This window comes from Anser cygnoides, chromosome 6, assembly GCF_040182565.1.
Source record: "Anser cygnoides isolate HZ-2024a breed goose chromosome 6, Taihu_goose_T2T_genome, whole genome shotgun sequence".
In the NCBI taxonomy this organism is placed as follows: domain Eukaryota; kingdom Metazoa; phylum Chordata; class Aves; order Anseriformes; family Anatidae; genus Anser; species Anser cygnoides.
The window spans coordinates 31733862-31761372 of record NC_089878.1 but is presented as its reverse complement, the minus strand read 5'-3'; the positions used below and the strand labels follow the sequence as shown (position 1 = coordinate 31761372).

The 27511-nt window shown below is 44.7% G+C and overlaps 2 long non-coding RNA genes across 2 annotated transcripts in view; one reads left to right on the top strand and one right to left on the bottom strand.

The window, feature by feature from the left end:
* LOC136791105 (uncharacterized) overlaps positions 1 to 27511 on the top strand; it is a 79186-nt gene that overhangs the window by 31426 nt on the left and 20249 nt on the right. The window contains exons 2-3 of the long non-coding RNA XR_010832372.1: positions 19984 to 20145; positions 22159 to 22351. This is a non-coding gene — a long non-coding RNA (uncharacterized lncRNA). The remainder of the gene's footprint in view (positions 1 to 19983; positions 20146 to 22158; positions 22352 to 27511) is intronic.
* On the bottom strand, positions 21629 to 27494 carry LOC136791106 (uncharacterized). Its single transcript, XR_010832373.1, has 3 exons — positions 26227 to 27494; positions 23650 to 23740; positions 21629 to 22725 (listed from the first exon to the last, which is right to left on the bottom strand). It is a non-coding gene; the product is annotated as an uncharacterized lncRNA (long non-coding RNA).

Here is a 27511-nt window from a genome sequence, read left to right as displayed (position 1 = left end):
TCATTACAGCAGGAGAAACCTCTTGCTGGAGAGGGGATCAACTAGTAGGCAAACATTGCCCAAGAGGGAGAGAGATGCCAGAACTGGCTCTAAGGCTGGGCTGTTGCAAAGGGAGCAGGGAAGAAAGAGAAACCAGGACCTGAAAGGCAAGAGGAGAGATGAAATACAAGGTAGCCCCCAGGAGCTTTGAGAGTTAGGCTGACAGGACGGTTAGCTCTTCTGAATGAGGGCTTCTTTTTCTTTTTTTTTTTCTTTTCTTTTTTTTTTTTTTTTTTTTTTTTTCCTGAGAGAAGCCCTTTTGTGTTGATTGGCACAAGTTTGGGAAGGATTAAATAAACCCAACAAGTGGAGACTGACTTTTCCACCTTTGCTGGAGGCAGCTGTCTTTCAGCAATCAAACCCGTGCATTGCTGCGGAGGCTCGGCATATCACTGCCTGATTGCATCCAGACAGCGAGAACATTGTGGCACATATCCAGTGATGGTGATCCCCTTGGAGGGTCAGCGCACTGAAATTTTCTTTCCTTCTTCTCAATGCAAGCAGGGCTTACTTTCTACACTATTTCTCTTTCCACTGCATCTCAATTTTCAGTCTCTCTATGGGATAGTTTAGGTTGAAAGGGACTTCAGGGGGTCTCTAACACAATCTGCTGCTCAAAGTTAGGGCAGGTTGCTCAGGGCCTTGTCCAGTCCCGTCTTCTGCTTTCTTCCCAAGGTGAGCAGCACAACACAGAAAACCTGCAAGCTTCCATGAAAGGCTAGAAATGGGTCAAGACTGGGAGTCCCTAAGGACAGGACTCTGGCAAAGCAGACTTGGCTGTTTCAGATGCAGAACAGGAGTGGGTGACTTCTCTGAGGGAATCATTTTGGGGAGGCTGTTATCTTGGTCAGCCTGGTTCCTATAGCATCAAGACTGCGCTATGTGAGTTTGCCTTTCTTCCCCATAACATCATCTCGTGTACTGGATCATATTGTGAAATGAGCAGCTGGCTGCGGGAGGTAAACTCTTTCAATGCCTATGTCCAGGGAAAGCCAAGGCATGGGTTCAGCCTTCTCAAACATCAGCTAATCCGAGTGGGTGATGACTCGTGAGGCACATAGCCATAGGAAGCCAGGATTCATCAGTCATCCTGTCTGCCAAATGACCTGCTTAGCTACTCATTACCTGCTGGCTAAGCTAGCCTGGCTGCAGCCAGCAGTGCCAAGAACAGGACACTTGCTGGGATCTGAAAATCCAGTTTTGTTGTTTGGTTTTACCTGATCAGAACTGGCATGGGGTAGATAATCGTGATTTAGTCCAACAGCACTGCATCAGACCTCACACTTTCTCATCCGTAACACCACTCTCTGAAACTCTGGTCATTGCTCTCAGTGCTGCTGACAAAATTTCAACCGTTTAATGCCCTACAGTTGATGCAAAAGTCAAATGTTGTGCTGATTTCCACATCATTCAGTGCTGAAGTCAAGGGGCTGCAGAAGGTACAAACCCCTTCTGTTTTCTTAACATTATCGTTACTCATATCCTTGGCAGACAAAGGAACCTGTCGGTGGGATCCGATGGGTTCAGACACCCTCACTGCTTCATGGACCAGGCCTTTACTGGAAGGTTACTTTCAGTCTCCCAGGAGCCAGCCTTGAAGGTACAGCTCACACCCCCACAGTGCTGGCTTCTTTTCTCTCTTGGTAACTGTCTTGCATCTTTGCAGTTTCTCCTCCTGCAGACATGGTTTCAGTCTCATCTTTGTCCTGACTTGCTGCTGAGGAATGTGAGGCCTTTATTATTATTTTTTTTTCACTCTGTAAAACAAAAATACGAAGCTAAGCACATCATGTCAAGACTTCAAGCTTGCAAATTCTGCCTGTGTCCTTTATAGAAAAGAAGAGCTGCGCCTTGTTTTTCCCTCTCCTCTTTACCTTCCCTTTGTCCGCCTGCTCTCGGAGAAGATTTATGCCCTGTTGTGAAAGCGCTGTACCTAACACAGCCAGCTCTCACAGTTTCACTTGCTGTGCAATTCCAGTATGATCTTGCTTCAATGCATACTTGATTCAAGAACACTGGGGTGTGTTCAGATGGATGGAGCTGATCAAACATGAGCCAAACTCTTATTTTATTGCAGTTTATTTCTTTAGGAAGAGCCAGGGTTGAACTAGGAGTTCATTGAGTTTTAAGCTAACACGTTTGCTCTCTCAGCAGGAGAAGGCCATCGGCATATATGGTTATTTACAGCAGCTCAGCTGAGGGAGGGTAACCCATAAATAGCAACTTCTGGTGTTTGCTCACAGGCACATATTCTTAGAGAAGGCAGAAACCTCACGTTCCGGCCCATTCGTTAACATTCAGCAATAGGATTTTTGAAGGAAAATGTCTCCCTAGGTAGGATATCCTATAACTCCTGACCACAGGGGTTTCCTGCAGCTTCACCTCCAGCATCTGGTGTTGTCTATTCTCAGAGACAGGCAGATGGAGTAGATGGACCCCTGATCTGATTCGGGAGGACAGCAACTCCCATGAGCCAAATGCAACACCGGAGAAATACGTCAAATGCATTCCAGATGGGTATCCCTGGAGAGAAGCATCTTAATTCACAGACCAGGCAAAGAAACTCAAAGAGGAAATGGCTTTCCTCCGTCACAGTGGGGAGCCTCTAGAAAGGAAGGGTAGCTCACCTTTCTAGGCTGAGCTCGCAGGCCTGGTCTGGTAGCTTTGGAGTCTCTGATCTGGACCGAGTGATCTCTTCACAGGGATTTCACAGTGATGCCTACAAACAGTACTAATGATGTCCTCTTCCCATTACTGGTTAATTCGAAGCAGTGTCTTAACATCCTCTGCCGTGAAAGAACTGTATACCCAGCGAACTCTGCCTGTTCTGCCTTTTCTGATCAATAGTACATCTGATTTTAGAGGTGAATTGTGCCAGGAGCATATAGGCAAGTTCTCTTCTCCCATGTTAACTCATCTTTCCCTTATTTACAGCGACAGTACCTTATCTTCTGTCTCACATAGATGGGCTGTTCTATGGGAAAGAGTAACTTTGCCGCCAATTCTCTACCTAGCCATTTTTTTTTAATTTTTAGTTTTTCATGTATCTGTGAGATATCCTAGACATCACATCCCCCTTCTCTTTAAGCTACGTATTCATATCTTTTGTTAACAGGTAGAGTAGACAACTAAGTTTGGTCATCTGGCCAGCTCTCTAATCACGGATTGACAGTACTTATTACATTTCCATTGATTATTTGGGAGCTTATTTCTATGCCTTGCACATAGACACTCTTATGTAGGGTCCACATCTGTGAGCAGCATCCCAGCCTGAAAATATGCAGACAATTCCCCAAAGCAAACTCCAACATGATACTGTATTGCAGTAATTTCTGTTGGCATAACACTTACAAGCTCATGTGATCAGTAAGGCCCTACTGTGCTAGACCCTGCACATAACCAGGGAAAGAGACTGAACTCTTCATCTCAGCATTTATTAGTTAAACAGGTGGAGCTGGAGAATAAAAGGTTCAGAGTCTAACTCTGCCCCTCTGACTAGAACAACACTTACCCAGGGAATAGAAAGCTTGTGAAAAATATGATGTATTACAAAAATCTACGTCTGTCCAGTGGCAAGTGCAGAAAAACTCCTACACAGACAAAGTGCCCTCAGTAACCTCATTGCTGTCTTCCAAACAATTAGGTCATGATTGTAGCAGCTGACAATTGACGTCCATTGCAGCAGAAAGGCAAGGCACAGCATAGGCTCATTCAAACACTGCACCATTGATGAGGAACAGATTTTTCACTGGTAATATTGATTCAAGCTACGCCAGACACTTAGAGTGGAAAGGATTGATGGCTCTTAGGAAGCACGTACTTTGGAGCCCCTATTGCTGCTGGCTAGTCTCAATCACATTTCTGTCCTCTCTCCTTATGGAAGCATGTTTTTGTGTGTAGTAACAATGCATTTTTCTTCCCATGGTATTTACAGATACGCGCTGTTTTCTGGCAGGTTGGTTGAGGATGACAGGTTGGGAAGGATTTCACTTTGCCTATGTTTTCTCTGTGGGGTTAGACAGTACGTGGGGGTGGTGTTAGATTCCCCATCTTTTCACTGAGACCTTGTGTTAGAGGATCAGGAGGATCATTGACAGGTGCTACAAGACGGTCCTCTAAAGGGGATTCTGTTTGTGTACTTGTCAGGTCAAGCGGTGTTATTTAAGCATATGTACCGTGGTGGGTGTTGCAGAAAGGTTCCTCTGAGATGTTCACAGCAAGGAAACCATTTCGACTGACTTGGTAGTGTGGCAATGAAACCATCTGCTTGCTCAGAGCTCTTGACTAGGCTGCAAACATTTTGCACATTTTTCAACACAGCGTCTTTCTGATTGCCAAGTGTCATTTTGCCCTGTTAATGCCCATTCTCAATGCCCTTGCTGAGATCACAGGTCTTCTATCTTGACCAGGTGGCTGCTCCATTCAGAAGAAAAATAGCCAAGAGGTTCTTTAGCTACATCCAACCTCACCCAGTCATGCTCTTCACAGGCTGGTGAGAATATGGAAATGGCTCAGGTAATACTGAGATAAATGGTGATTTAACGATATGAATCTCCAAAGCTTCATGCAGCATGATGGCTATTTATGATATGTGTAAAGGGCCCTGAAAAATCTGTGTGTTAGTTCAGGATCCCATTTTATCAGATGCTGAGGAGATAATTTTGTGATTCAGTTAAATTCACAGGTTAACAAACTGGGTGGGTTGTATGGGAAGGGGATACCCATCTCTTTCTCTGTATCTGAAAACATGACAGTCAAATGTTAAATAAGAAATCTGAGGGAGTTAAATATGCCTGTCCAGTGCCATTGTACCAGAAACTGACTTTTTGCCCTTATAAATTCAGTACTTAAAAATTTCCTTTGTCTAAATAGACCTTGTCAAAATGTCTCAGATAAATACACAGAGTGGGATCCTTGCAGCCTCAGAGAATACTAGGATAAGGTGTGAGAGCTTAAAGCAACTGAAAGAAATAATTGCTGGCTTGAGGAAATGGCAAAATCAACAGGAAAGGTCCATTTTTTGTAGTCCTGATGACAGCCAGGAAAATTTCATTAGCCTTAAGAGCTTTGCTTTACCCTTTTATTTCCACCAGAAAGCTGAATTCCCCCTGCACGTGTGTGGTTAGATTTTTTTTTTTTAACTGAAACTGCATTGTTCTTATGGTATTTTATTATTTCTAGTACTGTTGAGATATTGCCTCTGAGCTCTGTGTGAGGAATGGATTTAGCTGCTAGGTGCTGTACAAGCTCAGAGCAAAACCATGATCCCCATCCTAAAGATCTCACATATAATACAACATGTGGGGGCACAGGGCAGTTGTGGAAAACAGGGGGGAAGCAGGATAATGGGTGAAAGGGTCACATGCAGCCCAGTTTTTGTCATGGATCATAAACCCTTCCCCCAAGGAGGGGGGAAATGCTAGCAATGGGGGTGGGGGGTGGAGGTTCTTGGCATTCAGGGGACTCGTGCGGTCCCAGTGGGCTTCTACTGCTACTTACAAGAAAGGAATAGTGATACCAGCCTCTGTCCTTCCTCCAAGGCTGTTGGAAGCACAAATGCAATGAGTCCATCAGTTGTGTTTAGGTACAACTGTCTGCAGCCACCTGCACTCATCCTGCTGCTTCAGGGCCGGGCGTTTTTAAACTGATTTAGACAGCAAGCCAGCACTGGATATTTCAAAAGACAGAGCCCTTTCCCCCTATGCTGCTCAGCATCATAATTCAGCTGGGCCTTGGCATCAGCGCTGTATGATGCAGGGGAGGAAATTCTTGCCTGCTCCCAGCTGATGGGCCGCCCAGGCCTAGGAACACGAGGATTGATGGCCTCTGTAAATGTCTTTGCCTCTAGCTTTGCTGTCTGTGCTGCTGAAGGATCCCTGCGTGTCCCCCCAGGGCCTGCTTCTCCCCTTCCTTGCTTGGTGCTGACGCCTTTTAGCAGCTGATAGATCACCATCCCTTTGCCTCTTGCCCCAGGTGAGATATATTTCACTCTCAGGGAGTTTTCAGCGTGAGGAAGGCTCTGAGACCCAAGCCTCATCCCGTGGGGCATTGCTCTGCATCTGGGCTTATTTTTTCCCCCCCTTTCTGTTCTTTTAACTAGTGTTTTTAAGAGGGATAAGAGATGAGCCCAGAATGTATTTATTGAGCCCAGGGGAGGTGCACGCATCTGTAAAATATTATTGAGATATCATTGATGAGTTGGTTTCACCTAAAGGCTGGAAGAGATATGATGTTTACATGGCTCCTGGGGGATGGCATGGAGCAGGGGAAAGAACCCTTTGCTTAGTGATCCCCCTCCACATTCAAGGGAGGAATGGCACACATACATGCTCCAGGTCTCAAAATACTGAGTCTTCTGTCTCCTGATTGCATAGGGTGGTAGGAAAAGCTGCACCAGCATCACTCACAGGAAGATTTCAGTCACTCTTCCTCTCTGGTAAAGGTTTTGTGTTTGTCTCATCCCTCTCGTGCCTCCTACAGAGATCTGTCTACTTGCTAAAGATTTTATCTCCCAAGCTTTTTTCCAAACGATTTAAAGGCACATCTAGATTTTTTCTTCTTCAGTTGTTTCACTCCCAAATGTTTATCCTCCTTGGCATGAAAGCAAGCCTCACTGGTCCTGCTGGTCCTCAGAGTGCCCCCTGCACCCTAGCAGGCTTCAGTCTTCTGTTGTGTGATCCCCAGGTGCTGTTCTCATCACCTGCACAGGTAATCTGAGCATAACCTGTGGTGGTGAACCAACTGAGCTCCAAGGCCCTGGAAGACACTTGTTCTTGTAAGCTTAGATGTTTCTGGAGGAAGATGCAATTTGGAATCCTAAGTGACACCTCTTATATTGTGTCTAAGCAAATGGATCCACCCAACAATGCTCTCCAGTCAAACCAATCCAATTGAAACAAGGTCTCTTGAAAAGTTCCAGGATATTTCAGAAGCACAAGGTTTCCTGAAAGACAACAAGAGGCAAAACACTGGAACCCTTTCTAGCCTGCCTTCTGCCAGCACTGAACTTGATCTGACAGATCAGCACTGATCTCACCCACGTAGGTTGGATTTTGCAAAAGGCTGTGTTTGAGGTCACCTTTATCCTTATACCCAAGTATCTTGATGCTCCCACAGCAGTCAGTGAACAGCACTAGGATAGTGCAGCGCATCCTAAGACAGGGGCTTAAGACTGAAGGGATTAATCTCCTCTTGAAGCCACTCCTCTCCTCCCACTGCCTATGGAAATGATCCGAGGACTAGCCGGGAATAGATCTCTGCCTCTCAGATAACCTTGGTTAGGTAGGAGAAATCCATCATCCCTAACTGTCTGTGCTTATCCCAAATGATTTCTCCTTCAGGGTGCAGCTCTCCCATCCCAGCTCCCATCCCAGAGACCAGTTCACTGGTCAAACCACTGCACCACCTTCTGAAGAGAGCACAGAAGATTCCTGCATCCCAGGCTAACATATAAAACAAACCCTTCTTGGATGAGACCACCACCTGGTATGGAAGCTTTCAACCTCTTCCCTGAAAGTTAAATAAACAGTAACTACAGTCCTGTTGTGACAGGAAGCAATTCCAACCTTCTGCTCAGGAGAAGGGAAAGTGTCTTCCATCCTTTGGGCTTTGATTCTCTTTATGTTTATGTAATGACTGAAAATCCTGACAATAAAGTCTAATATTGAAACCATAGAGAGGTAGGAAAGGGGAGAGAAATTCATCTTTCAAAATGGTCTCAATATTCACTTGATCCTTCCAGTGCTTGCAGGGGGGAACCCATATCCTATCACACACCTGACATTGCCCCCAGCAAAATTAGTCACGATGGCCCCATGCAGGTTTTGGATTTATTGTCTGCAAATTTGGCTGGTCCGACCACTGGTCTGAACACCTGTGGAGCCTCAGAGTCCAGACTATTAGATTAATCTGTCAGTCACTCTATATAACAGCCTGTCCTCCTCTCCATCCTGGTCCGACACTCCCTTCCCAAGCTTGGTGTATAGCTCCAAGATCCAGTTTCACCGGAATGTAAACAGTGTCTGAATCCCCCAACTTCCCCGCTTTGCTTCCGCTGTGAGTGCACTTCGGGTATATCGGCTGCTTGAAAAGTAATTATCCTCACTTCCCACCTGATAAATTAAAGACCCCCAGGTTCTCTGCTTAATGGCGCAGAGCGATCCAAAAGTGATTCTCCTGCAGAAGCTGTTAGGAGAATGTCCTAGCAACCCCACACCCCTCTGGACCTCATTGTGCCGGGACGACAGCCCATTAATCAGCCCGACCTGGCTTGGAGATGGCAAAGGTCGTGCTGCGTGGAGTCTAATCGGAAAAACAAATTCCACCCCTCTGGAGCGCTTCCTGGCAGGGACGAAGGGGGAGACTCGCTTGGCTTCACATTTAAGTACCTTAAGTATTTTTCCAAGGCTAGAAGACAACCGATGTAAAGGGTTCGTACTTCAAACAGAAGAGCATTTCCCCTGGGCCGTGTCTACACTGCTCTGAAGTGTGTTTTTGGGAACGACGGGGAGAATGAAGAGCTCCCATATCGACCCACTTTGTGTCTGCTCAGCTGCTTCCTGGGGAAGCAGGGATCAGACCTGCTGGAGCACATTTGGCCCCAGATTTGGTGAGTACGACCTTGTACAATGCTGGCAGATTTGCTGTCTACAGGCACAGATGAAAAAAGTGTTCTCCAGCTTGGGATAGTCCTGAAAATTCAATGTGGCTTGTCCGTGGTTTCCACTTAAGAAAGTCTGAGCCACATCAAACCAAAAGTCCAGTTACCCCAAACCCTCTCACAAACAGAGGTCAGCAGTAGATGTCTGGGGAAGTATGATGCTTCCCAGTGGCCCAGAGGTACTATATCTGTAATTAGGACCCTTTGATGGATTTTTTTCCCATTTATCTGTCCATCCAGGTTTTAAGTCCATGCAAGCTTTTTCTTCCATGTCAGAGCTGCATTTGTCAATGACTCATTACATGAAGAAGTGCCTCTTTTTCTTCATTCTGTACCTACCTCCTTTCAGCAGTACATTATGATGGCCAAACTACAACCATTCCCCATTCGTCTTCTTTGTTTAGATCTCTGCAATAACCTCTTTCATTTGTAGAGATGTGCTCTTTCCTTACTTGTGACCATATCAGAAATTTACATCCATTTTGATTTCAGTCTGTACTATGCAGGAGGCTGGAATATTTTATTGCAGTGGACCTTAAATGCATGAACCCAGGAAATAGTATCATAAATTAGGTGATCTGTCCACGAAAACATCTCCACCCTGGCAGGTGGTGTTCACAGTCTGATAAGCCAAGGTAAATTCAAGCCAGGAAAAACAATGGGTAAGCTGAAATATGTTCTTGTGTTGGCTTAGTACAGGAAAAAAAAAAAAAAAAAAAAAAAAGCACCTCTGGTTGTCTCATATCATGCTTGATCTTTCTGGCCCAAGGAAGCAGTCCTGTAGATGTTGGACTGAATGCATTGGCAAGCAAAGAAGTTGCTGCCATTTGGCTCCATGACAAGAATAGCATTGTGCTATAGTTTGTTGTTTTCTGATAGAGTATGGAACAACTGCATGCAATTTATCTGCTGATCCTTTGGCATAAAGTGGCATGTTTCTTCATGACTAAGAAAACAATTCTAACGCTGACATCACTACAGCTGCATCACCCTACAGCACCACTCCGTCCATCCACTCTGGAAGGGTTTGCACATATGTGGGGGTGACTCCAGCGGTGACGTTTTCATTGTAAGGAAAACAGATCAGCAGTTTTTTGTTTGTGCTGGTCAGTTCGGTGTCCACTTTTCCTTTAGCAGTTTGAGCCTTTTGTTCTTGCTGCAGGTATAATGCCATCAGGTTTGTATGACCAGCGTCTTTGATGCTGGTTTCTGATACTGAGTTGTGCTTTACCACATACGCTCCAGTAGTATAAGGACAACTTTATTCCAATATAAGAATGACAGATGGCAAATCCTGCATCAAGTCTTTTAGTCTAGAAGACCTTCTAATGAATTCTGACTGATTTTACATTTCTTTTCTATCTCTGTTTGTACCGAAGGTTCTTCTCTTTGGTTTTGTGGCCATCTTGAAGTTCTACTTCCCCTCGTGCACTTGAACTCCCTGTTCAGGAAATGGTAATGACCGTCCAGCTCTAGTGTGCTTGAGACAGCCGGGCATGGTATGAGGGTGTTGAATGCAACCCTCAGCTCTTTCAGCAATCCCATATGTGATTCAAGTGCCCCAAAGGCCTTGGTAGCTGGAAGTCTCAATTGCTTTCTTGAACTTTGACATCCCAGTAGGCTTTTAACCCTATTTTAGGTGCTGCAGGAGGCAGTCAGGATAGGTCTCGTTGTGCCTCTGCTTCCTTAGGTGAGCAGTAGCCCTACTGTATTTCAAAAAGGGGTTGAGAAGTCATATCTCCATGTAAGCAGTGAGGTATTCACACAATAGCACTGAGAATCAGAGAGAAATATTCCATGTTCAGACATAGCCGTGTCTAACTGCCTTGGCACAGCATTATCTCTGGAGCTTAGGGCTTTGCCACCCATCTTGAGGGGGACTGACAGAAAGGAGTGAAGAAAGCAAGGATCAGCGTTTGTGGAGGTGTTACACGAGTGAATAATGAGAAGAAGAAGGCTGCCCTGGTTCATCAGGCAAGAGGCTTACCAGGAAATTTCCCAAGGAATGGTTATGGCACGAATTTCCTGTGCTTGCTGTAAACTTTTGGTGGACTGGATTTTAATGGTACTTGTAGGTGGTGGATAGCCAAGCAGTTTGCTCATGTGTGAATCCTGTTTTTGTGTGCTTTTTTTGCCCTCTTTCTTGCTCCTGGAGGCTGGGAACATGTTTGTACCTCTGGCTCACAGCAGTACTTTGAGCTGTCCCAACAGTCCCCCCTTTTTAACCTAGCTTGAATTTCAAGCCCATCCCCAAAGAAAGGATGTCCCCATTGCTACAGGCTAAAATGCACACAGGCAATCCCGTTCTGCCCTGTCTCAGATGAAGGACAAAAGGAAAAAGGAGCATTTCTGGAGGGAAGTGAAAGCAGAGGCGGTCTACAGGTCTACAAAGACAAAGGGCTGTGGCAGGTGCTTCTCATCTGGGAAGGGTGGAATTTGTACAGAGTCACGTTCTGCTGCCAGTGCAGAGAAGAAAAGCTCCTGCCAAATACCGTCACCTCAGCTCTGCTATACATGCCCTGTTCCTGGCCGCCTGAGCATACTGGGATGCTTCTCCAGGCTAACGGCATCACTATCCATAGCTTGTGAGCAGGGTGGGGAGCTCTGGAGTTTGTGATAGCAATACTGCTTGGTACTTACATGGAAGACATTGGTCTGGGGAAAACTGAGTCACAGCTTGTTCTCTCTACTGCTGATCCTCCCAGCTGCTGGCTCACAGACTACTGCTGATCCATGAGAACTCAGAAGATGGCCCATGAGATAGCAGAGAAACAAACCCATAGTTGCCTTCTTGCAGAGCCAAGGTCCAGCCTCTATCCTGGGAAAACACAGAGGAGGTCTGGAATTCACTGGAGCCTGCCAAACACAAGGGGTAGCAGTGAATGGGTCAAGGTGCCAGTCTTTGCTGAGGGCATCGACACCAGCTAACCACAAGAGAGAAAGGAGGGGGTTATGGGGAAGAGCCTGCCAATGAATTAGGGAGCTGGAGGGAGATTTCTGAGAAGCCCAGAAAGTATTTTGGAAATGGAGACCCAACCCAGCGTGGCAAATGCAGCATGACACTCTTTAACACAGCATGGGGAAAGCAAAGAGCAGCCCAGCTGCTTGGATACTCGACACCAGGATCATGCTCAGCCGCTCCGTTCCCTGGTGCTGCTTCCAGCTGATGACTGAGGGCCATTTCCAGCATGGGATTTCATGTATGAAGCCCTTTCAGTGTATGGCAACTGCTGAGACTTTTGGAGGGGGTGACTCGGTTACGGGCCAGGAAATGAGCACAGGGAACTGTTGCTAGAAACCAAGCTGAAGCACGTGAAAATAATAAAATGGATGTCCAAACTGGGACCTCTCCTGGGGCCGCGCAGCGCTGACAAGCTGACCCTGGATGTGTCGCATCTCTCAGCTTCACAGCTCCTGACGCACGGCACCAGCTCTCCCATATGTCAGGAGTCACATTCCCTGCTGCTGGAATGCAGCCACCTCTGGAGCAGAACCCAGCAGCTGTTTAAAGAATTGACAGAAACAAACCAGGGACAGGATGCGAAGACACAGCCAAAGTGCAGGGGAAAACAAGGGAGGGAAGGGAGGGAAAAATGTCAACCAAGTCCACTGGGTGAATGTGATGGTCATAATAGCAGGGATGGAACTCATAATCGAATGATAAAGAGCACGGGAAGTTACCAGGCATCAGCAGAGCTAATGTACCCATTAGCTGGGTGTACCCATTAGCGAATGTACCCACCTGCATGTTTCTGACTGGCCTGAAGCAAGCAGAGGAGTACAACTTAGCTTAGACCCTTCTTCTACATATTAAGCTCTACTATGCATTGTAATACATGAGACAGTGGTAACCCAAAGAGAAACATGACACCTTTGTCTCTGCTGGACAAAAAATGTGGGTTTTGGTTTCTCCCTTCAAGCCAGGCTCACCTTTAGCTCAAGCTGTTAACCTGTTTCCAGTTTTCACAATGCTGCTCCTGAATGCTAAAAGAGGGATAGCTTAGAAAATAACATAGAAACACCCTAAAATGCCATTCAGTCAGCAATGATGCCATTCAGTCAGGCTTAGCAGCCTGTTGTTCAGAGGTGCTTGTGTGAGTTTTATCTGCTGAAACACGAACCATGCAAAGGAAGGACCACTGCATATGAATCATTCCCCAGTAACCTGCTCCTGTCTCTTTTTCTGCTGCAGAAAAGAGACCACACTGGATTGTAGGATAATTCATACTGGAAGAGTCCTCAGGAGTCCTGTGGATCTACTTGTTGACTCTGGAGCACCAGTGGCATCTTGGTCTGGCAGAGCAGAGCTCCTGTTACGTCCTCCTGTTCCAGCCCAGTCCTGGGTATTCATTAGAGTCAGTTGAGAGTATCTGGACTGGCAATTACCTCCAGACTCCAGCTCAAAAGGAATTCATTAGAACAGAGACTGCTGTGCAGAGACATCCGGGGCTTTGTGTGGCGGCACCCATCTGAGCAGGCTGGCCCTTGGAAAAGAGGTGGAGCAGGGAAGGCTTTGGGGTGGATAAGGGAAGAATGCAGAGACAGGAAGCCCTGAATACCCACATTGCCACTGCCTCTGCCATTTCAGTTGAGAGAACATCTCCAGCTCCCTGCACAAGGACTGCGCCTCACCACAATTGTATCTGGCTACCTGGAAAGCCACTTGCAAACCTTCCCCCATTGCATCCAGTGTGCAGCCACAAGAACAGCAGCCGTCTGGATCCCCTCCAGCTGTCCAGTGAGAGAAAGGGAAAAGCAGTTAGTAGTAGCAGAGAAAAGGGGAAAAAAATAAGAAAAGGCCAGAAATCATTTTTCCTGGCACACTATGACGCACAGATTTGGGAATGAGGGTTGTGAAAGCTTTTTGTTTAGCTTATTCTTTTCTGGTCTGACAGCTGATAAGTCCCACAGCTCAGAAACATCTGACAGGACTGGCTGAAGTCAATTCATCTTTCATCTGCCCATCACGCTCCTGAAGCGGAGAGTGACAGAGCTGCTCCTGCTCCATCTGAATGCCGCCCTCTCTCCTTCTCCCTCTTTCGTGTGCTGTTGTTTGGAGCTTGGGAAAACCAGTTTCCTTCCTGCCTGCAGTCCTCTCCCCAGGTTCAGGGCAGCGTCCGTCTGCCCTTGCACCTGCTCCGTACAGCTGCAAGCTGCCTCTGCTGAAATCATTTGCACTCGACCCAGCAGCAGGCTGATGGGGCCCCTCCGGCTTCCCCTCAACTCCTTTCCCTGTCATATTTTCCTTGCTGCTCTTGCAATTAGCGCGCTTGTTCGTTGCTCCTCTTGCTAGCTCCTTCTGCTTTCCTGGCACGCTCCCCTTTCAGCCTCCCCCAGCTCCTCATGCATTCCCTACACCAGCAGCTCTCAGATGGGGCTGTCAAGGCACCGCTCCCTTGCTCAGTGCTCAGTCCCCACAAACTGCAGAGTATCCACCTTGCAGGTGCAGAGATGTAGTCCTCGTGTCCTTGAGCATCTTCCATGGAATGGTTAGATCGTCACTGTCACACAGTAACCCGTGGCATTGCCTCTTCTCACTGGGGAGAAACCCCTGGTGTTGACCAGCCGCAGCCTCTAGGTTGGATCAGAAAAAACTTTTCACTTGAGGCCATGTGTCATCTAGCATATGACGTGTAGGTTTTTGGTGGGGCACTGGCATTTCTGCTTGCTGATAGATGAGAGAGAAATATTACAGGTAGCAAAAGAAGAGCCTAAGACCCCAGGTTACTGAAAAGGGATTTTTTATTCCCAAGGTGGGTTTCTTGGCCATTGACTGCTGGAAAACAAAACAAATGGAACAATTAAGGAAAACAAACAAACAAACAAACACATTTATTAATGATTGGGATTATAAATGGTACAGTACTTCTACATAAATTTTCACAGTTAGGAAAAATATGAATGATAATTAAAAACAAGAACAACAAGCCACTCTCCAGGCTGCCGGGAAATCTCGATTTGCTTCTTGCAGCAGAAAATCAATGATTTGATTTCATTCGAACTTGACAGGCTGCGTCTCCCAAATAAGGCACCCCATTGGACACACTTGTAAGGCTGTTTCGGCAGACTCCTTGCTTCGCATCACAAGGCGGTTGTTCGGGTCCCCAGTGATTTGTTTTCTCATGCAAGTGTTTTGCTGGAGAAAAACAAGCACCTGTTTTGTGAAACAGGACCTCTAACATTTAATTTACTCATTTCTTTTAACAGGCTCCACATCATGAATTTTTCTGCTGTGGGTTCTGCAGCCCGTGCTCCCACAGATCCCCCACTCATCATCCCTTCCCAGATTCAAAATTATCTGGCCAGGTTATGTCTGGCCACCAGCTGGGCCCCAAATCCCATGTAAGAAGCTTGGCTGAACCCTCCCCATATCGCATGGTTGGTCTCAGAATATCTGTTTATATCCTGCAAATTTGCACGATGCGGCCCCTAACCAGGATCCCCACAACTTTACAAGCAGTGACACAAGTCTTTCCGGGCCAGCCAAGAACTTGTGTGGACTGATAAAAGTGGTGGTAAAATCAATCTCAGCTCAGTGCCCCTGGTTGTATCTTCCCAATGCAGCTTGAACAACAGAGGAAAAGGGAAAGAAAGGAGCAGGGGGGAAAGAAAGTGCCTCAAGTATTTTGTTGAGTTGCCGGATCTGGTTCAGCGCCATTAAGAAAGAGGATATTGAAAAGTGCTTTTCATTCCACCATTTTGCAGTGGGTAATTGCTTTCCACACGGTGCATTGGGTTTTGATGTGAATCCAGCTGCAGTAACGCAAGTTACGGCAAGGGCTGTTCCAGTGCAAATGTGTTATTTGAGTGTCTCTTTGCTCACACTATGACTAAACAGAAGCAGCTGTGGCCAGAGGGCCATCAGTGCTCTGTATCACACAATCTGGCATTTCATGGAAAGTTTTCGTGTTTTCAGTTGGAAAAACTTTCTTTCATCCATGGCTGGAAGTTTTGAAGAAATTTAAATTTTGCGTGATACACAAAAATGCCCCAAGAAACAATTGTCCTTTCCAGAGGGGATACAATCCTGGCACCATCTCAGCCTCTCACATATTATAAGCCTCAGTCAGCATGCCTAAGAGCGACCACTGTATGTTGGTCAGGAAAGATACCTGTGTGTTTCTGGAGGTCATCAGTTTTAAGAAAACACGGTAAAACTTGAGAAAAGACAGTTTGGAATAAACAAACTACACTGCTAAGTCAGGGCAAGAAGATCACATCAGTATGTGGCCTTATAATCTGTGGGGATGAGAATTCCTTACAGTTCAGCTATTTCAAAACTAGCCTGGAGAAAGCACTGAAGGGGAACAAGCTTGCCTTAGCAAAAGTTTGATAAATGTCTCTACCCTGCTTCAGCTGTAATTTGCACGACATTTTAGCTATCAGCAACAAAGAGCCCAGAACTTTGGGCGAGCAGCTCTGATCGTCTCCAGGGGAGTCGAGCAAGAAGGCAAAGACGTAGGGTCGCAGCATTTGAAAGATCTGGAGCTGGCTCACAAGGAGCAGCAGCCAAGTCTTTTGGGAGAGATTTTGTACATGAATCTGGACATCTCTAGACTTATTTATTTATTTTTAATTAATTATTTAATTGATATATTTATTGAGATTATTTTCAGGTCCTCGGAAGAAGGACATTATTAGAGGGTCTATTTACAACTTGGACTGCGTGGCAAAGCAAGTAAACAAACAAGCAAATGGATGGAAACACGAAGATGGACCTTCTACATAGGCCCATTTTACATTTGCTACCCTCCTTAGAAAGAAACAAGGAAACAAGAAAGATCTACTGAAGAGAAAATACGGTTCCCCAAAGGTCTCATATTCCTTAATTGCAGCTAGAAGCAAGTGACTTTCTCAGGTTTGATGCAATGAGCCTTTGGGAACCACTGGGATTAAAACTCAGGATCTTGAATCCAACTTTTATTTCCCCCTTGAAATCCTAGACCACACAGCCTTCTGCTTGCAAGTGTATGGGCACATCTATGCACGTGGAGGGGAAGCTCAGTATCACATAGGTGGTCTGCTCTCTCTGAGAGGATACGCACGGTAACGGAGATAAAAACCGTGAGTCACTGTAGGGAAGAATGATGCTGGTTCTGACAAGCCAGTCAGCTGCCTGTAGCTTTCACCCTATGTACCTTATGTCTTTCATTTTCTTATTCAATCTATTTTTTGACTGGCCTTGATGCTTAAACCATAATTTACCAATAGCTCTCCTTGGTAATTCATTTCACACGTTCATTACAGTCCACTTGGCTATAAACACATATGGATTTCCTTTTTAACTCTTCATTTCCTAAGTTTTCGATAGAGAGGTTCTAAAGCTAAACCACAGGAATGGTCTGTGCAGCTCCAGTTTATTAAATCTACCCCACCGTGTCAAGTGTCTACAGTGCATACAATTATTTGGGCCATGCTACAGTTATGAGAGAATTCATTTCACCCAAGGGTGGATTAAGTCTGTAGGTGTTTTGTATCAGAATGGTGATATTCATGTTGCAACACGAGATGGAAATGCTGAATTCTTAGGGTCTCCTCAGATCGCAGAACATGCTCAGGAGTTCATGGCTTCTAAAGCCAGGTTCAGCCAACTACTTCCTCTCCATATATACTGCATAATCCATGTGCATAAGACTACATTAAAAAAGCTGTAGAGGAGGCAAAGGTCAGCGTCCTTTGGGTACTTTATGAGAAGTGAAACCAAGGTGCAATTAACCCCAAACAGGCAGAATGTCTGAATGCAAGAAACAACAGATGGAAATATGTACAGTCAGCTTTAACAGTAACCTTTTTTATACCCTCAGATGTTGAACATTTCAGACTAGTCTGATGAAGTTAGACAGGAAAGAGAAGGACGGGTAAGTTGACAGTATCTCAGTCTGGCTATATGCAGTATTGAGAACCCAGAAGGCAATTGGAACTACAGGTTAGAGAAACTGCAGAATTCTGAGAGAAGTCCTATGATTTGTACCTGGAAGCGATCAAGCCCCTGAGGAGTAAAATGCTAAGAGATTCACAGCCTGAAAGTTTTCTAGTCAGACACTTCTGCTATTGACATAACTGGATAAAGAAGAATTCAAAAATCGATTCAAAAATCTGTCTTCTTTATGCCAGGCTCTCTCATGTTTCTCACTTTCTAGTTTGGAACACCTTTCCCATAAAATAAGGTGACAAAAAAGCACCTTGTTACAGTAGATACTATTCATAGTCAGATGAATACTATCATGTTTGGTTTCCTTCACTTAAGGGTTCTTTTTTTTTTTTTTTTTTTTCCCTAGGAATGAGGAGTATTTGCTGACCTGAGTTTTATCTTAGTCAAAGAAGTCTTCACAGGAAAGTTTCTAAGAAGATACTTCTAAAAGGAGGCCTACTGTAGTTATTGAGATCAGGCTGGATGGCAAGTCTAGAGAGATGGCTCCTGGCTAAACATGAGTCTGAGACCTAGGAGATTTAAACTCAGTGAGGATTTATTATGATAGACAAGGAAAACAGGAACAGATCACCAGAATCTTTTTTTTTTTTTTTCTTTTTTTTGACCAGTAGGTCAGTAGATCCAGTAGAATCCACCATGATCCATCCAACAGGAAATTTGGGGGCCTGGAAGACAGATTCCTCCTAAGCACATATTTCACTGGTTTTCTTCTTATGCGCTGGTGCTGGTGGACATCTGGAGCCCAACCTCCTGACTCAGCCTTTCCTTGAACATTGTGTTCTCGCCCCCTAGGCACTGCAGCGGCCCTCTGCTTGTCTTCACCTTTTCTAAATTCCTCTTATATAGGTGGCCCCTAAGTGTCCAAAGGACTTCAGATGGAAACCCTTCTTGAGTAAAGAGTGAGAGGAAATGATGACTTTCTTTAATAATTTAAAGTCTGCTGTCTCACTGTCTCCTTGGCTATTGCTCCTTTTCATAGACAGTCACTTAGAGCTGCTAAGTCCTGTGCAAATCTCTTCTTATTTGCCCCCAAAACTGGGCTGCCAAAGAGTCTCTGTCCATCACTGTTACAGGCTGCAAAGACCTGAGGATTTCCCAGTGGTTTCGACGGTTTTGGCGAGACCAATTTTTGCTGTTGCATGTTGCATTAAAGCTCATTAAATCAATAGCAGTGATTCACCAGGGAGGAGGGAGACTAGCCAGTTGTCTAAAACCTAACCTGTAAATATTCAGGGTTGTGTTATGCTTTGCTTTTAGCTGCCAGAGTAGACAAGCAAAAGGATATGTTTTTTTTTTTTTTTCTACTTGTCTTTGGAAGGAGAGAGATTTCCATATGCAACTCATACCGCGTAAAACTTAACCTTCCCCCTCAGCGTGGACAAATTTTGTGATAGACAGAAATCATCTTAATGGCTTCTTCTGTCCATAGCAGCCACAGCTCCCTCCCAGCCACAGCTCTGAGTCTTCTTGAGAGTCTGCCTCTCTCACAGGAAGTGTCCCACTGCCTGACAAGCAGACAGCATTAAAGAGACAACATGTTCTCAGATAAAATGTTCCAAATATAACAAGTCTATTTTTATTAAATTTGACCAAAGGCCTCCCTGCTTCCTAATCGGAGAGCCTGATTTGCTAGCTCCCACAGACCTAGCTGCACTGTCTCGCTACAGCTGTATCATGAGATAGAATTACATTTTCATAATGACTCAAATCTTTTCCCAAGTCCTTAAGTATTTTCACAAAAAGGAAACAAAATAAGGAAAGAAGGAAAAAGGAAAAAAAAAAAGAAAGAAAAACCCCACACACCCTCTTGTAAAATCCAGACACCAACCCTGAGTTGTGTGTGGTCTTTTTTTGTCTTTTCTTTTGGCTTCCCTCAAGACACAGCTTATTGCATTGGTCTGGATAGCGTCCTACCAGCACAGTGAGCTGGCCAAGCCCTGATCCCAACAACAAAGTCACCTTGGCAGGTGCCAAAGTAAACGGCAGCCTCCAGCTACCTGTACCCACTGCTGACGCTGGGCTGTGCGTGTGAAGGATGCATGGCCGGAAAGGCAGAGCCTTTGCCCTCCATCCCTTTGATGTGCATCAGTCTTTGGACTTTGTCTTTTTTTATTCAGGGTACTGCAACCTGAAGAGCTATATTTAAATGGCCTTTATTTGGAGAAGTGTGAAGTTGTACAGAGAGAACTGGCTGTAAAATGGACAGAGGATGAAAAATGTGCGTGCACTATAGGGAAGCTGCATATGTGCAAACATGGTTCATACTTTCTATATTTCTGGGTAACTTTAGCTCACATGAGTGTATGTGTGAGTGTGTCCTCATGTATACAGTGTATGGGTTGTGTGCCTGCAGGATTTCATCAAATGGACCCATTTCTGATGTCACCTCTGCTGCTCACAACTGGAGGAGCTCCTCTGGCAGCCAGTCCAAAGCCTTTTGATCATACCGTTTCCATTGGATTTACAAGGTGCAGCTAAAATCAGGAGCCTTTCAAAGTCATGAATGACATAAAAGGTAAAGTTACAGCTCACGCTGAAATTGCTCAGAAAATTACAGGGGTTGAGTGGGGAAGGGGTCCAATGCAGCCCCTTGCATGCACCAAAGGGGCTGGGGCTGGCAGGCGCACAGGAGCACTGCTTTGTTCCCCTTCATTTTACAAGCTGCGGTGGTTGTTTTTCCACATTCCACCATATAAAAAATGACTGGGTCTCAAAGACCTGCTTCAAAGTCAGTTGAAAGACTGCTAATGACTTGCTTGGGCTACAGAGCCTGCTTTGCTCGTATGGCTTCAATTTGACTCCTGCTTTTGGATTGCGTGAGTGGGCAGACCTGGCTGGTTTGGGAGACTTGTCCTGACCTGGATATGTGCCACACCTTGCCCAGCTGTTTCTCTCAGTGTCCGCTGGAATCATTCCTTATAAAAGATGAATTTGAATTAAAACAAACAAATGCATAGGGTCTAGAAAAGCCCAGCTCTTTCCCTGCCCACACCTCAGCAGATCTATTTAAGGTTGCCACATTTCAACAAGTGAGGACAAAATTAAGCTTTGGAGATGACTTCCAAAATGCATGCAGATGTTAAAGCGCAGTACAAATAATTAAAGATAAAAGCGAATAAAGAATAGTCCAAAAATACAAAATTAACAAAAGGGTTGCAGGGAGGAAAGAGAAACAGCAGTTTCTTTTTTCCCCAAAGACTTGTGGAACAGCTGACTGAAATGTCAAAGGGAAACAGGTTTTGGAAGTTGTATTTCAGCTCCACAAACTTGTTTCTGTACCCTTCCCTGGTTCAACATCTGCAACCCATATTTCATCCCTGTAGCGCTCATTGGAGGACTTCATTTCCCAAGAGTGGGGAAGGTGACACATTATGTTCAGGATACACAGTTCAAATGTGGATTGGAGTTCACAAGGGGAACAGCTTAATGGTTTCAGACGAGCAACAAGACCTTCAGCTGATGCTGGGCCCAAGCATAACACTTTAATAGCAGGTTCAGAAATCCTACCACGAGTAGAAGCTGTTGTATGATTTATACTGGGTGCATGGGTTTTCCTGGTTGTTTTTTAAGCCTTGTTTCCTAAAGAAGCAAAGCCTATGCCAGCCTGCTTGGTGTCGGTGCATGTATGGCTGTGTGTGTACCCGTCTGTCTGTCCAACCAACTGTGCCATTCCCAGGACTTTCAGAGTCCTGGTTTCCCTCCTTTCCACGAGTGAAGCAGAGCTCTCAGCAATGTTACATTCCTAAAAGCTTTGAGAAAACTTGGCAGCTGGTGAGAGCAGGGCTCTCACTGCGGTGCAGGCAGGAGCATGAGGATGCCTTGTCTTAGACACCACAGAGACATTTCATCCCATCTGTGGGGAAAACTGTGATGGGAATTTGCACCTTAAGGGGCAGTGGCAGAGAGCAGTATTATCTGAAATCAGCATCACTAGTGCCAGACTTTACAGAGCTGCTGTGAACAACACGTACTGGGAATTACAAGAATACAAGAAAAAATGGTAGAAAGGGCACGCCGGGTGATCAGCCCCAGGAGTGGATGGAGGGCTTAGGTTCCCAGGCCACCAAGATGGTTCGGAAAGTTTTATTGCTAGTCCATACAGACCCAGAAGCAAAACTGCCAGGATTTATTTTCTTCCTGGAGAGATGCAAAAGAGCAAAGTCCAGAGGCAGTTAACCCAGAGCCACTTAAAAAAGATAAATCTGTTGAAAGTTATTATTTCCTTAAATCAAAGAGCTGGAGGGAGGCTTTTTTTTCTTTAGAAAAAAAAAAATCTATTTCATCAAAAAAGTGCAACTTTGTTTAAAAAAACGAAGATTTTCTTAACCTGATTTTCCCACAGTTTATTCCCAGCAAAATAGCAAATGTTAGTGTTTAAATCTGTATTTTAATTTTCTAAAGTATGAAGGAAGGAATAATTCAGTGTTCAGTGGCAGGAAACCACAACAATTTGAGGAGCAATCAGGTTGCTCCCTAAACTAAAATGCATGAAATAAACAAAATAAACGAATGCATGTTTTTCACATAGGAAAACCCCAAATCACTTCATAATCAGATTGAACCTACAGCATTTCTTGTGGAGAGAAAACTCTACAGTAAGTTTTTGCTGGACTCCAGGAGCTGCAAGACTTCTCCCTGGCCCACCTTCAGCTCCTTCACGAGGAGGCAGTCACCCTGGCAAGTGGAGGCAGTTAGCTTCAGTCATGTCACAAGCAAACTTGGTAAGTCTCTGGGGAGCAGAAGGGACGAGTTCATTTCTGAGACAGAAGGCAGCTGGCAGGCAAACTCCAAGAATAGCCACAGGGTCTTCTGCAGGAGAAAGTTCAGGCTCTCTTTACTTGGTTCATTGGGTTTGTTGTTATTCTTTCTTGAGAGACCAGTAGAGCCCCAGAAGGACACAGTGGAGCTGATGCCGAAGCAAAAAGCAACGGTGCAAAGTCCTGCACAATGGAGATGTCCAGGTTTCCAGGAGTGCACCCAAAAGCTCCCGTTTGGGGATTTGGGTTTTGGGAGGCCGGTCTGGAAGCCATGCGTCCTGCATCAGCTGACAGTTTCATTTCTCTATCCAAACAAGTGATTCTTTGCATTTCTGCAGCTGAAAGGTGATATTGCAAGAGAGGAAAAAACAAATCAAACGAGGGAAGTGTGTTTCATTTGACAATGGGTCTTTAGAGCCTGCATTTTTTAGAGCTAGACTCTTAGAGTAAAAAAAAAAAACAACCCATGTCTGAGATATGTGCAAAATATAGCTCAAATCTAAAAGCTGTAACTGCGTGAGAAAAGTCAGATGTTAAACAATCACAGTTTTATTCCTCCCAGCAAGACAGCCTGTGCACCTGTAGCCATTATTGTCTCTACTGTATAAAGTGAAAATGAATATCACATTGTATTGAAAACCCTCATGGAATACAATTACTCAACAGGAACTGTCCTAAATCTATCAGCTGTAACTCACTTGTAATTTTGTGGGACTAATGCAGAGAAATGTTTCTCCATGCCTAGTTTGCCCCCAGCCTTTCCCCCCATTAATATATTTCATCCACTTTTGCTTACTATGGCTAAATTACTTGTAAAAGATTAATTACCTATGGGAAGTGTCTGTTTTGGTCTGTAGGAATGACATTATGCTGAACATTAAATGCTGACACTATTAAACTCTGCCGGACATGTTATGATATAATAACTCTGCAGACCACAAGTGAAATGGGTCCCTCACCAATTCACTACCTCATTGTTTTTCTGTCATCAGCAAACTTTGGGATATAGTCTCAGCCGACATAGCTCAGAGTTTCATTCATGTCAGCAGAGTAGCTTACTAGGGCTTTTTATTTCCCTGGAAGTTTTTCTGAGTTACCAGATGCAGATAGGAGTCTTTGTTCACCAGCAACCTTGAACTGAGGTACAGAAGCTGCCATTTTCCAGGCAGAAATGCAGGTTGGTTGGGAAACTGAGGCTTTTTCAGTTGAAATCAGCAGTTCAAAACAAAACACATTTTCCTTTCAGAATTACATTTCCTCACCTTAGAAAGAAGAGAACTGTTTTGCTTTGGTGTGCAGAAACTGCAAATGTGCTGGGTGGCAATTTGGGGGAACTTCTGTCTTCTTTTCCAACTGGAAAGAGAAGCAGAAGAAATTTGAAAAAAAGGTGATAAAGAAGTGGCGGAGGGACTCTAAAACCTTCTCCTCCCCTCCTAGTGTAAAAAAATCCTTTAAAAATGCTAAGAGATTTTAAAATCTGATTTCTTTCCCTCCAGTCATCCCATTTGTATTTACCTGGTGTCTTGTCTTTCACTTTAAAGGAGTTGTTTTCAGCCTTTTTTCCTGTCAATTTGCTGACCTTTTAACACTTTCAGTGAAGGAGTGAACCCTGCAGAGTAGCTTTAGGCCACTGGATTTTGGCTGGTGTCTGTGGCTCTTCATGGTAAGATACGCATGTTGATCACAGGTTGAAATCTCCTGACTTGAGAGCAGACACCTCACTCCCATGCCTTGTTGTATGGATCTTCTTTCAACAGGAATGGAGAAATACATGACCCGGGAATCCCATGTCTTTGTTAGCATTGCCACACATGTTAGCTTTGCGTTTTCGGACTTTCTCCACGAAGGACCGCAAATCAGAATAGCTTTAGCTAAATCAACTAAAAAACAGATTTCTTGTTGCCAAGAGGATCTACATGGCCTCCTTTGAATTACCAGATGAATTTCTTATCCTAAATACACCGTCTGGGTTAGGAAAACCTACTTTCAAAATCCAGTCAGCTCCTCTCCTAACAGCTACATTTCTCCTTACCGTTGTCTATTCCACCCATGTTCAGGGCACCAGTGACTGCTCTTGTTCCTTCCTTGCTTGCACTCCCCAAATTCTCATCTGCTGCATGTGTGCAATGCTCACTCCTGACCCCATACTGGCTCTCCTCCAGCTTTATCCCTTGGAGCTGGTTGAAACTCCTCTGGCACCTAGTAGGAGTGGATATGTTTTGTGGTCTCACCACACCAGCATGGTACCCACCATGCTGCATTGCGGGGCCCACAATCACTGTCCACTGACATGTTGTTGTATGTGCAGGTTTGCAGACTCAATGGTAATTAAAACCAATACCTCTGACCCTGACCCTGAGTAGATTAAGCTTGGATCCTGCCTGCCTGCAAATGTACTTGTATAAAGCAAGGAGTTGAGGTGAGGAGAAGAGAATATGGTGAATCTTTCAAGGATCAGCATTTTAAACTGCAAGCCCTTTTGTTCTGTAATCTGGGATATTCCCTAGCAGTCCACATGGAGAAGAAAAGGGGCATTGTCTGGCGAGTGGCTTCATTACTAATCTCTCCTGGATGCATTTTAATTCATTTTAATGACTCTGCCTCCTGTCAGACCTTTCATTTGTTAAAGGGGTTTGTTAAAGAGATTAAGTGCAAGGGGAATTTGAACCTCAAAACACTACATCCCTTCCCCCTCTCCCAACTCCTCCTCTCTCTCCCCCCAAGATTAATATTACACCGAAAGGAAGAGAAAAGACATTTTCTGTGAAACACATTACAAGACTTTTAGGAAGAGAGGGAAGGAGGAGGAGCAATGGAGCATGCTGGACTCTTAACCCATGGAGGAGCTGGATGCTGGTAGTATTGATATTATGCTTTTCCAGCTACATTGTTCCCCATGCATATGTCTATTGAAGCTTTGTGCAAACACAGCTGTTTATTAGGAATGCCAGCTTAGGGAAATAAACCATCTGCCTCAATTTGATTCTACTTCTGTCTTCTACTCATGTGGGAGCTTGGAATAACCTCCCCCACCCCTGAAAAACAAATGTACCATGCAGTACATGTACTGCATAGAAACCTTTCAACTGAAATCCAGGCCTTCAGCCAGCTGAAGAAATGAGAGAACTTCTTGGTTTCCTGCATCAACTTCCTACCCAAGGATCTCAAAGCCCTTCACACAGTGTGGGAAGTGGCAAGGTCAACAGAATCCCTGTGTGGAACTATGAGTTTATTTTCAAAGTTCACAGTCTCAATAGACATCCTTTGAGACATGTGTTTCATGGATTTACTAGAAAAATTCCCTCAAGTAGGTCAGTGGACTATTTCAGTCCTTCTCTCAGTCCACAAGTCCTGAAAGCAATTTTTTATAGCCCTATGGACTCTTAACCTCCTTAGGACTGAATGGGCCTCAGGAGTTCATGAGAAGGATAACAGAATGAGTTGCCATGCAGTAGCAGAGTGGTGGATTCTGGTCAAGAAGATGGCTTTTTTCCCTGCATCCCTCGATGTTCCTCTAATAGCCACTTGGTACATGGTACAATGTGAATACCATGTATTTTGTGCAGAATGCTTACACAGAAGATGCATCACATCCTCATTTGTATTCTTTCTGTTGGCTTCAGAGTGGATAGAGTCAGGCTTCCTTGTAGGGGGAAGATCGTAAGCATTTCAAAAAAGAGACATGTGGGATGTTACCTTTAAGCAGAATGATCAGTTGAGTTGCCGGAGAATGGAGTAGGACTGCTTAGAACAGGTCGGGTATTGGACATAATCCAACACACCCATGCTTTTGGGAAAGAGGCAAGTGACATATTATGATGGATAAGTGGGAGAACTACCTGTAAGTATGAAGCAATTCTTCCACACTTCTTGGGACTCAGGATGAATACTCTGCGCGGTTTTGGTTACTGCTTTTCAGGAAAGATGTAGACCAGCTGGAGAGCAACAGGAGTGATTGAAGACCTGACTTAGAAAGAAAAATTAAAAGAAGTAAGGTTGTTTAGTCTAGAGAAGAGAAGCTGAAGAAATCTATGATAAATGTCTTTGTGCAAGCACCAATCTGTAAAGGAAAATGAACAACTCATTTTGCCTGTCAATGCAGACAGAGTGAGAGGCAATGGGTTAAAACTGAAGCAAAGGAGAATAGGTTGGAAATAAAGGAAACCTTCTTAGTGTTATGGACAGAAAGACACAGGACAACATCAGTGACTTGAGGGAGACATGTCAATCACATCGGGAAATACATCAGGACTTGTGGAATGACTAGTCCTAAAAGCTGGAAGAGGAAATTATAAATGGCACAGGTATAACCATTACAGGGTGGAATGCTGTGATTCCTCCCAGTGACTTCTGGAGATCTCTAGCAGTCTTGTTTTCTATGATTCTTTGTATTTTCTACATAGATGGACTAGAGAGTCTGATAAGCCCACTGCTGATCTAGTTTCAGGGCTGAATGCATCCCTGAAAAAGGACATAAATCATTATGGATTGATTTTGGATGAAATGGTAGATAATCAAGAAACAAACCAAAACCATAGAAAGCCCAATGGAGAAAAAGAAAAAGCTCCCCATCTATTATATTCCCTTGCTGTATTTTAAGTTTCAGGGACAAATCCATCCTGCCATCATGCAACAAATCTCCACACCCTCATAAAACCAATATAATGAGCGGAACAGGGTAGCAAATCCTCTGGGTTTTGTTTTAGTTTGGAAGGCATTAAAGAAAAGTGTTGTGCAGAGGGAATGGAAATGCTGCCCGGGTGCCAATTCCACAAGGGCGTGTTCTTCTAGAGCCAGGTATGTCACTCAATGAAAAGCAGTCAGTGTTCAGCTCCTGCCATGGTTTGGGGGTTAGCCAAAGAGGTTGGAGAGGGGTGGCTGGAAGGAGAAAGGAGCCTGGTATTTTTCACTGCCAACTTTCTGCTTTTTGTCCAGCTTCCTCTACACAAATGACATCTGAAATGCAAGCTGGCCCCTTTCCGTTATGGAAACCTCAAACTGAATTTAATAGTAGGGGCTTATATTCAAGTGTCCCATAAAGTGTTGTAGAAATTGTATCATCACTGGAGCATTTTGTGGTGTGGTCCAATCTCTTCAACATGAAACTTCCCCCATCATAGAATT